General features: G+C 41.6%; 1 protein-coding gene across 1 annotated transcript in view; it reads right to left on the reverse strand.

The window, feature by feature from the left end:
• The window catches only part of LOC124620259 (proline-rich protein 2-like), a 108,122-nt gene that overhangs the window by 51,771 nt on the left and 40,871 nt on the right, over positions 1-15,480 (reverse strand). The gene's annotated exons all lie outside the window — the stretch shown is intronic.

Raw genomic sequence — 15,480 nt, forward strand, 5'->3', positions numbered from 1 at the left:
GTGGTGTGTGTAGGTCTGTGGCTTATTTGTGGAAGGAATTATGAAAAGTTTCATGGCTCTTTCAGAGTAATTTATTGAACTGCGTAGTTCCTTTGTCCCATGTTCCGCAGGCAATCCGATGTGTTTCAAAATAATCTGTGATAATGGCCATCAACCACCCCCCCCCCCCCCCATCACGTATTTGAAATTAATTGACATATTCTGTTGACATATTTTAAAGATAGAACACGGCTGTGACGATTCCCGCCAGCGCGTATTTGAAATAGATGAGAGAGGAACCTATCACGTTATTCTCGCCGATGACGCCCATCCGTATTATCACAATCAATCAAAATTGGTGTTGTATTAATTCTGTAATTAGTTAACCTTCGCCTCTTCGCTCGCCTCTCGCGCCCAGATGGAAATTGCATGTGCTCTGGCACTTCAGTGTGTAGCTTCCCAGCCCTGTCTGATCGTGCTTTCGCTTTAATGTAAATGGCAGTGATATTTCGCGTAATGCTTCGATATTCAATATATGATGTATACTTCAGTACGACGGTATATGAGAAGGAGAGAGAGAGAGAGATATAATTCCCTCACCACCTATCTCTTAACAGTACGACCATTGAAAGCGTAAACGTAAGAGACTAATTAGGAACTTGATCACATATCAGAAGTAATAACAATGTAGGCAAATGAGATGAAAGCATGTTTCAAATGCACTAAATGTTCAATTATGTTAAAATACGTGCTGAAATTACAGATAATTACCTTTCCTATCTCACTCACTCGATGATTAATCATTTCACAATCATAAAGGAGGTGGAGCCACACTGTAGCGATCTTAAATGACGCTAAATTAAATAGTCAATCCTGCCTTGTTGCCAGACTAGAGTGAACAAGCGGTTAAACCCCCCCCCCCCCTCATTACTGTGTTTTGTGTGCATTAGCGTTATACTTTGCATGAATTTGTCCGTTGCCATTAATTAAAATAATGGTCGTTGTAATTAACCACACAACAGAAAGAAAGTTTCACTCACACTTAACCTCTGCACGCAGTAGGTGAGAGGGGTAACTTATAATACAGTGCCACAGTACGACGAGAGCTCATTTCAATCAAGGACCTCTCTCAAACGCTTCGTGTGTAACAGCGTAAAGCATTAAAAGAAAATACAGCTAAAATAACAGAAACATACATAACATTGCAATTAGACATTTGCTGTTCTGGAACACATATTTGTGTGTGGTTCTTCCATTAGTCGGAGAAACAACAGGACTGCGAGTTGGACTACATTTTTTCCTTGTGCAAGTCTGTGTTGTTTCCTTACTGGCACAAGTAGACATTTTGATTATTGTAATTTGTTGTTTGTGAGAAGTGACTGTAAGGACCCCAGTGCAATCTGGTCCATTCACTTCAGATATCTTGGACAACAGACTGGTGTCCAGTTTACAGAAACTGAGTATAGGTGTAGTGCCTCAGAGGATGGCCGCGTGGGGTAACCGCGGGGTGTGAGGCGCCCTGCCACGGTTCGCGCGGCTCCCCACATCGGAGGTCCGAGTCCTCCCTCGGGAATGGGTGTGTGCGGGTGTCGTCCGTAGCGTAAATTAGATGAAATAGTGTGTAAGCCTAGGGACTTATGACCTCAGCTGTTTGGTCCCAAAGGAACATATCACTAATTTCCAAAAAAAGAAATTTCCGGAGGATGTCTCTGTATTGTCTGTCTTAGTAGCGATGAATGGTGAGAGCACTGGCAGTTATTAACCTCTGTTTCTTTTTTGAACCCTTTGGGTATTTCGGTCACGTTGTGATACGTTTCAGTAAGGTGTGATTTATCCTTGGTGTTGTGCCACAGAATGGTTCAAATGGCTCTAAGCACTTTGGGACTTAACTTCTGAGGCCATCAGTCCCCTAGAACGTAAAACTACTTAAACCTAACTAACCTAAGGACATCACAAACATTCATGCCCGAGGTAGGATTCGAACCTGCCAGACTGTAGCGCCTAGAACCGCTCGGACACTCCGGCCGTGTTGTGCCACACTATCACAATTTCCTACGTGGTTTCCCTAAATCGCTCCAGGCAAATGCCGGGATGGTTCCTTTTAAATGGGTACGGCCGACATCCTGCCCTGTTCCTCCCTAATCGGATGACACCGATGACCTTGCTGTTTGGTCTTCTCCCCTAAACCACCCAATCCAAACATTTCCTAAGTGAGGCACAAACGCTACATAAAAGTCTAGTGTGAGCCGTGGGGTTATTCAAGATGGCAAGCCCTCTGACCTCATAATACCCTTATTTAGGCTCATCAAACCAGCCTATCTCGCATTTCTAAAATCTGAATTTGCACACACGCAAATTAAAGGCATTTCACAACTCTGTTACACCGCTATGCAAAGTAGATAATCGTATGCTATGTACCGGTATACCAGCATATGTGTGCATACCATAATTCTGTTCATTTCACACTGGAGGTGAGCGGGAACGTTTGGGCTGTGAGGCGGCCAACTGCTCAAAATAGTAGCGAACGGTCAGGAGCCGGAGGACATCTGGTCACTGGGAATTAGCAGGCGGGGACCTACCCCGCACCAACCTAGCGGCTTGCTCTTTTGGTATCGCGTCTCAGTGACCAGAGCGAAGGACATTTGATGTTTTTACAATATCTGAGGCAGTTTTCTTGCGAAAGCCTCATGTTTGGGCAGGAACATGCCAGCTCAGCACCGCAGATGTGCTATAGCTCGGGATGTTTAGGAGAAATGGTCACCGAGCTCAGTGGTTTAGCCGACAGAATGACGGCCTACGTAGCACCCCAATTATCATTTTCTCTTGTCACCCATTGCCAGAAAGCTTCCCGTAAAGGGTCCTGGCAGAGGTTGTGATAGGCTTTCAACTGTTATTTCAGCACTCATCTTCAGGAACCTGAGGGAAGGAATGTTGTTGGCACCTGGGCTGATGAAGTACGGTAGTGGTAGTCTAGACGAATTTGTTGTAAGCCCATAAGTGTTCGAGGGCTTTGTTTATCGCCAACGATTTGATGACTTCTGGCGTAGCAAAGTGGTCGCTCTCCAGGCGTGGTGTTGGTTTCTGTCCACCACAGTTGTTCCCGTACTCCGCTACTCTTGCTGCCCAGTAATATCTTTCGCAATCTGGCCACCTGTACAAATTCTTATTTTTTTTCGCGCTCGTACTTCGATCGGTCTCCACGGTGGAACCCATCTCCATGCAGCAGAAACAACCACAAGTAGCGGTTTGCACCCTTCTGTCGGTAATATACACAGCTCCGATTTGTATGGTCTCAGATGATTTACCAGCCGCCCAAAATTCAAACTGAGGTTTCCCAGTAGTGGTTCTGTGGAACCACTTTTAACTACTATCGTTGTACTGCATACGATGACCCACTTGTTTATCGGTAATATACATTTCACCTGTTCGCTCTAGTTTCATTTGAACTAGGCTCTAACCAACATCTCTATCAAGTGAATACTATCTGCATGTTTAGTTTATGTTAATATATAGAGGGATCCAAAAAAATATACCCTCTGTTTTAAAAGTCCATAACTGGCAAACTAATTGACGGAGTTGTCCCATTTCGTAGTGTAATAGTTTGTAGTTCCGGCGATCGCCACACAAGCGTTGTACTGCGTTGTTTTGTTTTGTCAGATGACAGTCACCAGATAGTCAGCGTTTTGTTCTTAGTTACACCTAGTTACTCGAGCAAACATGGCTGGAGCAAGGCTTACATTCAATGAAAGAAAGTCAGTTTTGAAGAGGTATTTTAAGTACGAAAATATTAATGAGGTTCAACGGCAATGGCGAAATGAGTGTCAAACAGAGCCACCGACACGTTTAACGATTCGTCGCGTTCGAGACAATTTTGAAGCCGAAGGCTGTGTTAAAGATGTACACAAACAACGACCTGGACGACCTGTAACAGTAACAAGTCCAGCTAACTCCCGTCGTGTGTTACAACAATTCACTCGCTCACCACAGACGTCTGTGAGACAGTGTGCCCGTGAAACTGGATTAAATCGCTCAAGTGTTTGGCGAATTTTGGTTCAAATGATTGAAATGGTGGTAAAAATGGCTCTGAGCACTATGGGACTTAACAGCTGTGGTCATCAGTCCCCTAGAACTTAGAACTACTTAAACCTAACTAACCTAAGGACATCACACAACATCCAGTCATCACGAGGCAGAGAAAATTGGCGAATTTTGAAGACAGAAAAGTGGAAGTGCTACATCGCACGATTTCTACACGCAATGAACGAGGACGACCCAGATCGTAGAATGGGGTACTGCGAGTGGTTTACTAACATGGTGCGCAACGATGAAGAGTTTGCAGAGATGATTGTGTGGTCTCATGGGGCACAGTTCAAACTCAGTGGTACAGTAAATCGCCACAATTGCATCTACTGGGCCACCGACAATCCGAACGTCCATGTAGACAAAGCCGTGAATTTGCCAGGAGTAAATGTGTGGTGTGGGTTGCCTTACTGGGGCTTGATTGGGCCATTCTTCTTTGACGGCACAGTTACCGGTGAGGTGTAACTTCAGAAGCTTCAGACATCCATTTACTTGCTATCCAAGACTTGTATGGAGACGGAAGAGTTTACTTTCAACAAGATGGTGCCCCAGCCCACTACCAAAACCGTGTTAGGGCGTATCTCGACGAAAATCTACCAGGAAGATGGATAGGCCGTAGAGTGCTGTGGAGTATCCACCACGTTCCCCAGACCTAACTCCTCTGGACTTTTACCTGTGGGGGACACTGAAGGACGTCGCTCATCGACAAAAGCCACGCAAATTGGATGAACTCTGAGAATCCATCGTACATTCATGTGCAAATATCCAACTGAACACGTTGCAGTCAGTAGTTAGTGCTGCAGTTCGGCGACATAATTTGTGTGTGTATGTTAATGGTGACCAATGTCTGAAGTAGTACTGGAGGAAGTGACACCATGAATCCATCAGGGCTGTCCATAAATCCGTAAGCGTACGAGGGGCTTGAGATCTCTTCTGAACAGCACGTTGCAAGACGTCCCCTATATGCTCAATAATTTTATATCTGGAGAGTTTGGTGGGTAGCGTAAGTGTTTAAACTCAGAAGAGTGTTCCTGGAGCCACTCTGTGGCAATTTTGGCCGTGTGGGGTATCGCATGTCCTGCTGGAATTGCAAAGGCCGTCGAGATACACAATGGACATGTATGGATGCAGGGGATCAGACAGGTTGCTTACGTACGTGTTCACTGCAAACCCCTCATAGCATTATAGAGCCTCCATCAACTTCAACAGTCCCCTGGTGACATGGAGGATCCATAGATTCCTGAGGTTGTTTCCATATCCGTACACGTCCATCCCCTCGACACAATTTGAAGCGAGACTCGTCTGACCAGGGAACATGTTTCCAGTCATCAACAGTCCAAGTGTCGGTGTTGACGGGCCAAGACGAGGCGTAAACCTTTCTGTCATGGAGTCATCAAGGGTACACGAGTGAGCCTTCGGCTCCGAAAGCCCATATCTATGATGTTTCGTTGATTGTTCTGCACGCTGACACTCATTGATGGTCTAGCATTGAAATCTGCAGCTATTTGCGGAAGGGTTGCACTTCTGTCACGTTCAACGAAGCTCTTCAGTCGTCGTTGGTCCCGTTCTTGCAGGATCTTTTTCCGTCGTAGCGATGTCGGAGATTTGATGTTTTACCAGATTCTTCATATTCCTTAAATGGTCGTAAGAGAAAATTCCCACTTCATCGCTACCTCGTAGGTGTTGTCCCCGTCGCTCTTGAGCTTATTGTAACAGCTCGTTCAAACTCTCTTAAATACTGATAACCCCCCATTGTAGCGACAGTAACCGACGTAACAACTGCGCCGGCACTTGTTGTCTTCAGTAGACGTTGCTGGCCTCAGCGCGGTATTCTTCCTGTTTACATATACCTGTATTTAAATATGCGTACGTAAGCTGGTTTCTTTGGCCCTTCGTTGTATAACTGCATACCGACACTGCATATATTTAGTTAGCCTTACGTCTCTACACCACCACATAGACAGACATTTATAAAATACTAGCTTGCTTATTCACTATTATTGATCATAATAGAACTACTGACTTGCGATTGCAGCCGTGGGCAACAGCTAGTATATAATAATGAAATCTTTGAATGTTAAATAAAATCAAAGGAGTTATCGATTTTCATCACCACCTGCCACTAATAAAAGATAGATTCCAGCCAAATAGAACCAAACCGAGAATAAGTAGGAACCCAATAACTGAATTTCGTAAACAAAATTAGAACATCTTCCGTGAAAACATCCATAGCCAAGAAATTTCAGCTGGGCAGAATTTACAGACGCTCTCATAGAAGGTCCCCAAAGCATTAGTACATCCTCCAAGAAAACGTAAACAAAGGTCTTAGAATAATATCTGAGACCGGAATTCCCTTAAAATCACGCAAAAGATACATGGATCTACTGTAATCCAGAAACAGGCTTCAAATATCATTCGATCTCTACAACGCCATTATAAGAAAACCAGTCAACAAGAAATGCAACCAGAGTTCAAGAAAAATTACACAAGGAATTTCCACAGTTTTTTGAGAGTAAATGTCAACATGTCAGGTACTCAGTCCTTGTCTTAGACGATCAGATGGGGCTATGGAAACAAATAATAAGGAGAAATGCAATCCTTCGGCAAACAACTTTAAAAATATTTTAAAATGTGAATGCCCCGCAATTGAATTCACATTAGAAAAATAGAGCCAAACATACAATCAGAACCAAAAGCAGGAGAACAAGATGGCAAAGAAATACGTGAAATTCGATAAAGCTCCAGGGAAAGATAGGATAATAGGAGAAATATAGAAAAAAGGTGGTAAAAGCCTCACACAGAATATTCATAAAGTGAGACCTGAGTCTCTCTTGTCCTGTACAATTTGTAAATAATTATGGGTAACCGGCTGGGTGTCGTGGTCGAAAGCCTCTGATATATCGACAGATATACAGTCTGTCATGTTCAAGGCGAAACTGCGTTTGATATGCACCTGTCGGCATATGGTCAGTTGTCGACGAAGTCATCCGGCTGCATTCCAGTAAGTTAAAGGAATTCATAAGGTTCATACAAATATTTGACTGAAGGAAAAAATCCTGTAAGAATGACAGTGTGTCATAATCCATCCCTTACCCGAGAAATCGGATAAAACAGATGTAAGTAGCTACAGAGTGGTTGTTTCAAAAGTCATATTTTACAAACATGAAGCATAAACGGATCATTTAATAGGCGAAACTCGAGTCTGTTTTAGGGAAGATAGATCTTTTGTGGAACAAATTCTCAGTCTCAGGCCAGAGTTACAAATCTTCAACGGCAGACGAAAGGTGATCACCCCTGCACACTTCAAAAGAGCAAGTGATTCCGTAGATAGATGTACACTGTTTAATATAAGAGTAGAGTTGAAAGTGGCTAGAAAAACAGAACAGTTCATTAAACAAACATCAGCTGATGCCAGTTCAGGAGTTAAATTTCAAGGCGAAATGTCTGAACCTTTTGATATGCAAACAAGGATCCGACAGGAGATGAGATATGGCCTTTACTGTTCTATCTTGTACTAGAAAAAGTAGGTAGAACATGGGAAAAATAAGTAATAGGAATACTTACTGGCAGACTACGTGAAACAAAAATTCATTTACCATGTTTCCCCAATGCAGAAGATCTAGCGATCTTTTCAAACATTAGACAAGAGGAGATAAACTCTCAAGAAAGATGAGCTAAAAGCGTACTGAAAATTTACTTTCGAACAAACACACTACGTGGTAGGTTGTCCTCGACATCTAGAGGGACGACTTATATTTAAAAAGTTTGGTAAAATATCTCAAGTCCTCAAATTTAACCATCTGGATTAAATCATCAATCAAACAAAGCGAGAATAGGTGTGTGTGTGTGTGTGTGTGTGTGTGTGTGTGTGTGTGTGTGTGTGTGTTTGTTTGGAGCTTACAGGCGCTATACCGAAGTTATAAGTGGCTTTAAACATATTAAAACAAGCGAATGTGGATAAAATCTCTAAACTTGTTGTCACACAGTGAGAAGGAAACCTATAAAATGACACTCAATCACTCGCTTTCACTCCACTCTCGTTGATCCACCATATCTCGTAGGCCATAATACATCAGTGTGAGGCGTAGCACCGTTTACCGATCCTGCCTTGGAGGGGGTTAAGCCGAGATGTGTCTCAGAGCTGGATAGTGACAGCTGGTGACGTGAGACTGGACGGGAACGTAGTTTATGTATCAGCCGATAGAGGACAGTATTGGATAGGGGACTGTGATATAGTTTCGATTGTGCCCACTAGAGTGCACTAAAGTAATAGGACGTTTTTCATAAACTGTTCTAGTATTTTCATAAAGTGTTATTATGTCTTTTTGTGTATGTAAAATGCTATAAATGTGTTTTAGCAGTATGAATGATGCGTGAGTGTGGTTTAAGGTTAATGCGAAGATAATTGTTTAACGTGTTATGTAGTGGGATTTAGTGTGGGAACATTTCGAAGAAGTATGGGTGTGGACAAAGGGGATTTTAATGGAAAGGAATTGTAAACTAAGTTTATGGTAAAGGGAAAGTTCATTCAGGTATAAATAACAATAGAAAATTATGCATAAAGCAAACTTCAGCATATCAGATAATTACGTCGGTAAAAAGTACAATCGTTCGGTTTACTATTTTGCGTTTGGTTATTGATGAAAAGCGCGGACTGACACGGGAGAATGTTGTTTTGCTATTGGCTGTTGAGTAAACTGACCAATGGTAAAGCAATATTCTTTGTGCGCCTTTCTCAGCCAGTAGAGAAGACTTATAGTATTCTAGAGAGGAGTCGGAGCCTAGCCATGAAGCAGTTCGGACGTGTGTAGCAGTAGTTCCGATGAAAATGATAAGTTGCTTGATCTAGCAGTGTTCCATACATCAAAAGTGTTGTAAAGTGACGGCATAATTATTCCGATGGGTGTGTAGAACTTTCGGAATTTTTAAGTGAATTTTGTGACGAGAAAAGACATAAATTCCGCGTGGCGTATTGACCAGGTCGGTGGTTAATAACTGTGACTGCATTAGGTACCGACAAACTTAATATTTGTCGAGCATTCACAATCAAAAACAGTTCGTATTTTTGTAGCTGTTACGTTTTCGGGAAATGCAACACCATAAACGTGCTAACTTGAGTGAAAGGGATTGTGAGTGACTCTGTTAAGACTGGAACGGGCTTGGCAGTGATACTCGTTCACCGCCGGCCCGGGTGGCCGAGCGGTTCTAGGCGCTACAGTCTGGAACGTTCGAATCCTGCCTTGGGCATGGATTTGTGTGACGTCCTTATGTTAGTTAGGTTTAAGTAGTTCTAAGTTCTAGTGGACTGATGACCTCATCATTTAAGTCCCATAGTGATCAGAATATATTAATTAAGGACAAAATTTCCTAAGTTTCATTTCGTGTGAAAACTTTCTCCCGGAACGTAGATTAGTGACTTTAATTGCAGCCTGGTTCACGTCGAAGTACTGTAGGTTTCGCTCGGCTTCCCTACTGATGAGACAATGTTCACGGGTAGGTGCAGGTTCGTCGTAAAGGGACGCAACGAACTATGCCGCCGCAAGTGAAGGCTGAGAGGTGCTATGCACGAGGTTAAAACAGAAGTAAAACCAGAACAGCTAAATGAAAAGCGTAGGGCCAGTCAACCTGTTAACACTTTAAGAACATCGTAAAATTTTTGGAAACAAGTTGGACACATCACAAAATCTTAAAGCACTAACAACATTCATTTAAATGTCGGTTGAAATAGAGAGCAGATCCGCCGGCAAATGTACCGCTACCGTCAAACTACAAAAACTTTACAGAATTGCATGGAAGATGTATAATAAAAATTATATCATTGGAGGTAGATCATGGACTGAAGATACAGAAAGAGATTCAAGGTGAGCTATAGAAAATTTTCGTTACAGTTTACTTTGAGCGTGTCTGAAATAGACGGAAATCTGATTCGAGAAATTATGAAAATATCCTGGACACTTTCAGAAAAAAAAAAATTGAAATTTTATGGCCACATTCTCTGAATAAATAGTAATAGATTCCTAGACCTACCTAGACCTATCAGTTCGGGTTAGAAACAGCTGGATACCTGAAATTCAAAAGTTCTTCGGAAAATAGGTCCTCCTAACAAAATTCTGCAGGACAAGCAAAAGAAACTATTACACCTGAGAGAACATATACAGAAGAACATAATAAAAGCTACAGCCAGAAGATGAAGAAATTGTAGGACAAGAACAAAGAAAGCATATAGTGCTACACAGATGGACATAATGCTGTAAAGAAGAAAGTGAAAAGACACAAACAGTGTGTGCATTTCAGTTATATTGCGTGTAACGTGAGACGAACACGTTATTCTACTCCAAATTCATGCTAGAGGTGAATATTTGTCAACCACAGCATCCCAGCTCCCTCCCTTTTGTTGAGCTTTGTTTATTATTGGTTATTTTCTTGGGGCAGGCAGATTATATCTCCGAAGACTGTCTTGGATACTAATTAAAATCTAATTGGCGACAGAATCCCGGCAGTGTCTTTTCTGGCGCCCTCATTAACACTAAGCTCCTGATTCGTCTCAGAAGCAGTTATTTTCTTCCTATGCTGTGTCGTAATCTCCAAAGACTAAAAGTTTCTTCGTTACTTTCTAATATCGTCAAATTTTCTAATCCTTTCTTGTGACGTCTCAGAGCAAAAACGTCATTACGACGAAATCTCTGAAACATATCTAATTAATGGCAAAATAAAGCGACAGTTTGTGGTGCAAGGTCTATTTTTGGGCTTCGAATGATGCAATTATGCACAGTCTACATACTGCAGAAACGCACCCTTCACAATAGGAAAGGCTGGCATTGTACCACAGATCAGTGTACCACAGATCAGTGGACCACTAGCTAACATCTTCTGAAACCACAGGAAACAATACAAAATAATGTGTGATTTGAGAAAATCAACCAACCAGTTGCAGCTTAGGACACAGGTCAAAATGGCATGGCGATGAATGTAGGGTATGAAGAACATTTACTGGGAAACAAGGGTGGTAATGAACACCACTCCACATTTGTTGATCATTTCGTCTTTACTTACCATTCCCCTAAAAATCTGGGAGGAATCATAATTTAGTGTAAGGAGGTTAAAGGCGAAAATTTATGTGAAGAACTTGAAATGTCCCCTTTTTGAACAATTATACACGACTGTGCTTAACCTGACACACCATATTTTTAGCGCAACGCAATCTGACTTTGAAAAATCCCTACAAAAGAATGGCCCTGACTAACATTAACCTATACGTTTCACAAATCACTTACCTCACAAAAATCTTGGTTACTCGAACTACTGCAATACAGCGAGCACCACTACGGCCAGCTAAATAAAAGATTCAAACTACGGAAGGCACTAACTACTGATAGGGATAGTTAGCAAATGAAAGATATTAATAGAGAACAAACAATGTATTTACCTTAATATCATCGTATATATATATATATATATATATATATATATATATATATATATATATATATATATATATATATAGCAGTTCATGACAAATTTCAAAACTCCGCCATCTCTCTCCCCATATCCACCACTGCTGGCAGCTCACCTCCAACTGCGCAACGCTACGCGCTGTTCACATCCAGCTGCCGCTGCCCAACACTACAATGGCAGACAACAATGCAAACTAGACACAGACTGCACACAGCACAGCCAGTGATTCTCACACAGAGCGCTACGTGGCGTTACCAATAAGAAAACCTAAACAGCCTACTTACACAGACTGCACACAGCACAGCCAGTGATTCTCACACAGAGCGCTACGTGGCGTTACCAATAAGAAAACCTAAACAGCCTACTTACAAACTGAAGATTTTTAAACACACACTCAACGGGGATGGAAACACGCTAAACGATTAGTTGCAGTTAGCGAGTGGATTGTTTCTTGAAGGTTTTAAGCCGATACTTCAGATCGGTTACAGTTCGTTGGTAGTCTCCACTTGTCATGCATTACCTTCAAATTTCTATTTTTCTTGTAAAATATTTCCTCTCTCTATTCATAATCCTTTTTATTGTTACAAAACATTTTTAAAATTTCCCCACCGCCTCCATATCTCCCATCTGTCCCATTTTTCTTCCTACACTTTCCTTAATCACTTTTCGAAATAACACCACGTTGTATAGTTTACATCTTTCCTGTTTGCTATGCGATTATGTTTCCTCGCAGGTACGTCACCTGCCGAAGTTTTCTACTTGTGTACTGAGACAACTTTGTCAGTCACCGCATGGCATCAGCCACATACGGGTTTATTCACAGCTTTTTAATTCCATGTACATTTTAATTTGAAGACTTTTACGGTTAGCCCAGCTCCAAAGACAACGTTTTTTATTTGATCTTATTTGGTTTTGCTTATGGTCACACGTACCATGATTCTTGCCATTAGCTTCTTTGTCCTCTTACTTGTCGCCACCAACATTTGATTTTACGTGAAAGTAATCTTTGCTTTTTACATTTCTTGCACATTGGTTTCGTACATCCCCCACACCTTGATAATTCTTTTTAACGGCGATATCAAAAATTTCCTCGATGTGTCCATGAACTCCTCAAGAAGAAAATTTTACTATTGTTGAAATCATGGTCAAGCATTGTTAATTAAACTATACACCTACAACAGGTTGGATGATTTTCTCAAATCATTCATTTAGATTCTCCGTTGCTGAAGAGCAACTATGTTCAAAATTTTAATAGAGAATAATAAGTTGACAAAGTTACGTAAAAGAGATTAGGTATCCTCTGGATGAAACACTCAGTCGTATATAACAACTCCAAGACGTAAACAAAATTCGCCACTGACACGGAAAATAACAAACACTTAAATTTCATATGCCTAACGGTTCACAATGGCACCGACTAACGTCAGTTCTGAAATGCAGGAGACCCACCGGAAACATCGCATGTGTTCAGAAAGAATCAAACCAGCCCCAAACAAAGATGATGGACTCCCAGTCGTGGAACACAGACTGAATAAACCACCATGTACTGAGCAAACATAAAAGCAAAGCTTTGTGTTCTGGCCGTAAATTGCCTAGCAGAACCGACCGTCCGCCATCTCATCCTCCGCCAAAGGTTTCACAGAATGCGGTGTGGAGCGATGTTGGGTAGCATTCTGCTCTCCCAGTCGTTGTTGCTTTTCTTGATCTTGGAGCCGCTATTTCGCACATAAGTACCACCTCATAGGGCATCACGAGACTGAGTGGACCCAGTGCCTGTCCTCCCACAAAGAAAAAATCCCTGGCAGCACTGCGAATCCACCTGTGTCTTCCACATAGCAACCAAACTGTTCACCAACGAGCTATGGAGGCAAATGCCACACCATGAAGACAACATTAAAAATTAGCTACGAGGACCAGTAAGAGGTCTAAATACTTTCTGGATCAAAACCTGTCTCAGTTTATGATACCTTTCTTTGTACCAAGCTGTATCTGTAGATATCCTTTGTACATCTCTCTTTCTACACTCTAGCCTTTGATGTCTAGTTTGCCTAGAGCCGGGAGGAGTGGCAGGGCCAAATGCATGATGTCATCAATGGCCGTTGGTTCTTTTTTGTCAATGTTGAGTTGCAGAGTTTGCCTATTACCAGTTTTATGTAGCAGATGATTATTCGTAGCAGAAACGTGATACACGAAGATACACACACTCACACCACACAGCCGGCCGGAGTGGCCGTGCGGTTCTAGGCGCTACAGTCTGGAACCGCACGACCGCTACGGTCGCAGGTTCGAATCCTGCCTCGGGCTTGGATGTGTGTGGTGTCCTTAGGTTAGTTAGGTTTAAGTAGTTCTAAGTTCTAGGGGACTTATGACCACAGCAGTTGAGTCCCATAGTGCTCAGAGCCATTTGAACCATTTGAACCACTCACACCACACACATACAAACATATTACTCTCGCAATCACATTTTGAACTCCTTGTTAAGTAATGCCTCATCCACCCTCTTCTGTTTGATTTCATTGAAATATGTTAATCAGAGAATATCTTGTGTCAAGGTATGCTATTGTTCTCAGCGACAATTGCGTAACGCAATGCAGACACTTTGTTAGCATGAAGTATCACGTGGTGAAATCGATCACGTGGTATAGCTCAATGCAAGAAGGAGATTAAATGTCCACTATGGAAATTCAAATAGGTGCATGATAGGTATAGCTCACAAGAAAAACGTCGCACATGTTTTTCAGTGTATGGATGTTGCGACCTCCAACGGTTCTCTTTTAAAAGAACGAACGCGGCGACAGGATTGGTAGAAATTAAAATGGCTGCCTGGCTTCTGATTCCCAGTTAACACGTACATTTGACCTTACCTTCTGCTGTCTTGACCGTGGCCAGCACCTGACCTCACAGCTTCTCGCAAGAGTTTCCGATTATTAATTAAAGGGCTGTAGAAGGCAACGAGGGAATTACACAGACCAGAAGTCACATTGCTCTGTTAAAATTTTGCATATGTTTCTCTATAGATACTCATGGAAATACGAGGTAACCTGTTACAATTAAAATGTTTAATACACACACAAGCCTACCACAAACCTGACACAGGAAAGTTCTTGCTACAGGACAAGACAAAGAGTACAATTCGTGGTATCAAACAGCGTTATGATAACTCGTCCCTCCTTGATCCCAAAGAAGATGGGATTAACATCATATGATTAGATAAATTATGTGATTCACTAAAGATGTTTAAATCAGATAACAGTAATCTTACTCAAAGCAAAATTCGCCGCATATTTTCATTTCATCAACTTGCTCTGATGGAAACGTGTACTCATATTAACATTGAGAAACGTATGATTACAAAAAATCATTTCGAAAAAAATTCTTCAATCTTATGAATAACTGTGTTTTCTAAAAAACTATGCACAGTGTGAAAATATGAATAATGTGAAGCTAGAAACAACTCAGCAAAGTAGATACGAAGCTCCTCTGATTGTAAGACCGAATTTCAAGGGCAGTGTCTTATTTAATGAAAATTTGGCTACAACTGAACTAATCACACTTAACATTGTTTTTAATAAACCTGTAGCTGTAGGAATGACTGTTTTAGATATTTCTGAGACTCTGCTTTTAGATGTAGATTATGTGTATATATTGTACAAATTTTAGCCAAAACATGTTGAATTTTGTCAGACAGACATTGACTGCTTAACGCATCATGTAACTTCCTCAAAAATTTAAGGTGTTATTAAAAGTGACAGCGTAATACGTCAAGTAATTACCTCAAAAATTTATGTTGTTATTAAATGTTATCAGGAGAAAGAAAACTGGCGTTCTACGGATCGGAGCGTGGAATGTCAGATCCCTTAATCGAGCAGGTAGGTTGGAAAATTTAAAAAGGGAAATGGATAGGTTGAAGTTAGGTATAGTGGGAATTAGTGAAGTTCGGTGGCAGGAGGAACAAGATTTCTGGTC

Source organism: Schistocerca americana, chromosome 6, assembly GCF_021461395.2.
Source record: "Schistocerca americana isolate TAMUIC-IGC-003095 chromosome 6, iqSchAmer2.1, whole genome shotgun sequence".
NCBI classification, from domain to species: domain Eukaryota; kingdom Metazoa; phylum Arthropoda; class Insecta; order Orthoptera; family Acrididae; genus Schistocerca; species Schistocerca americana.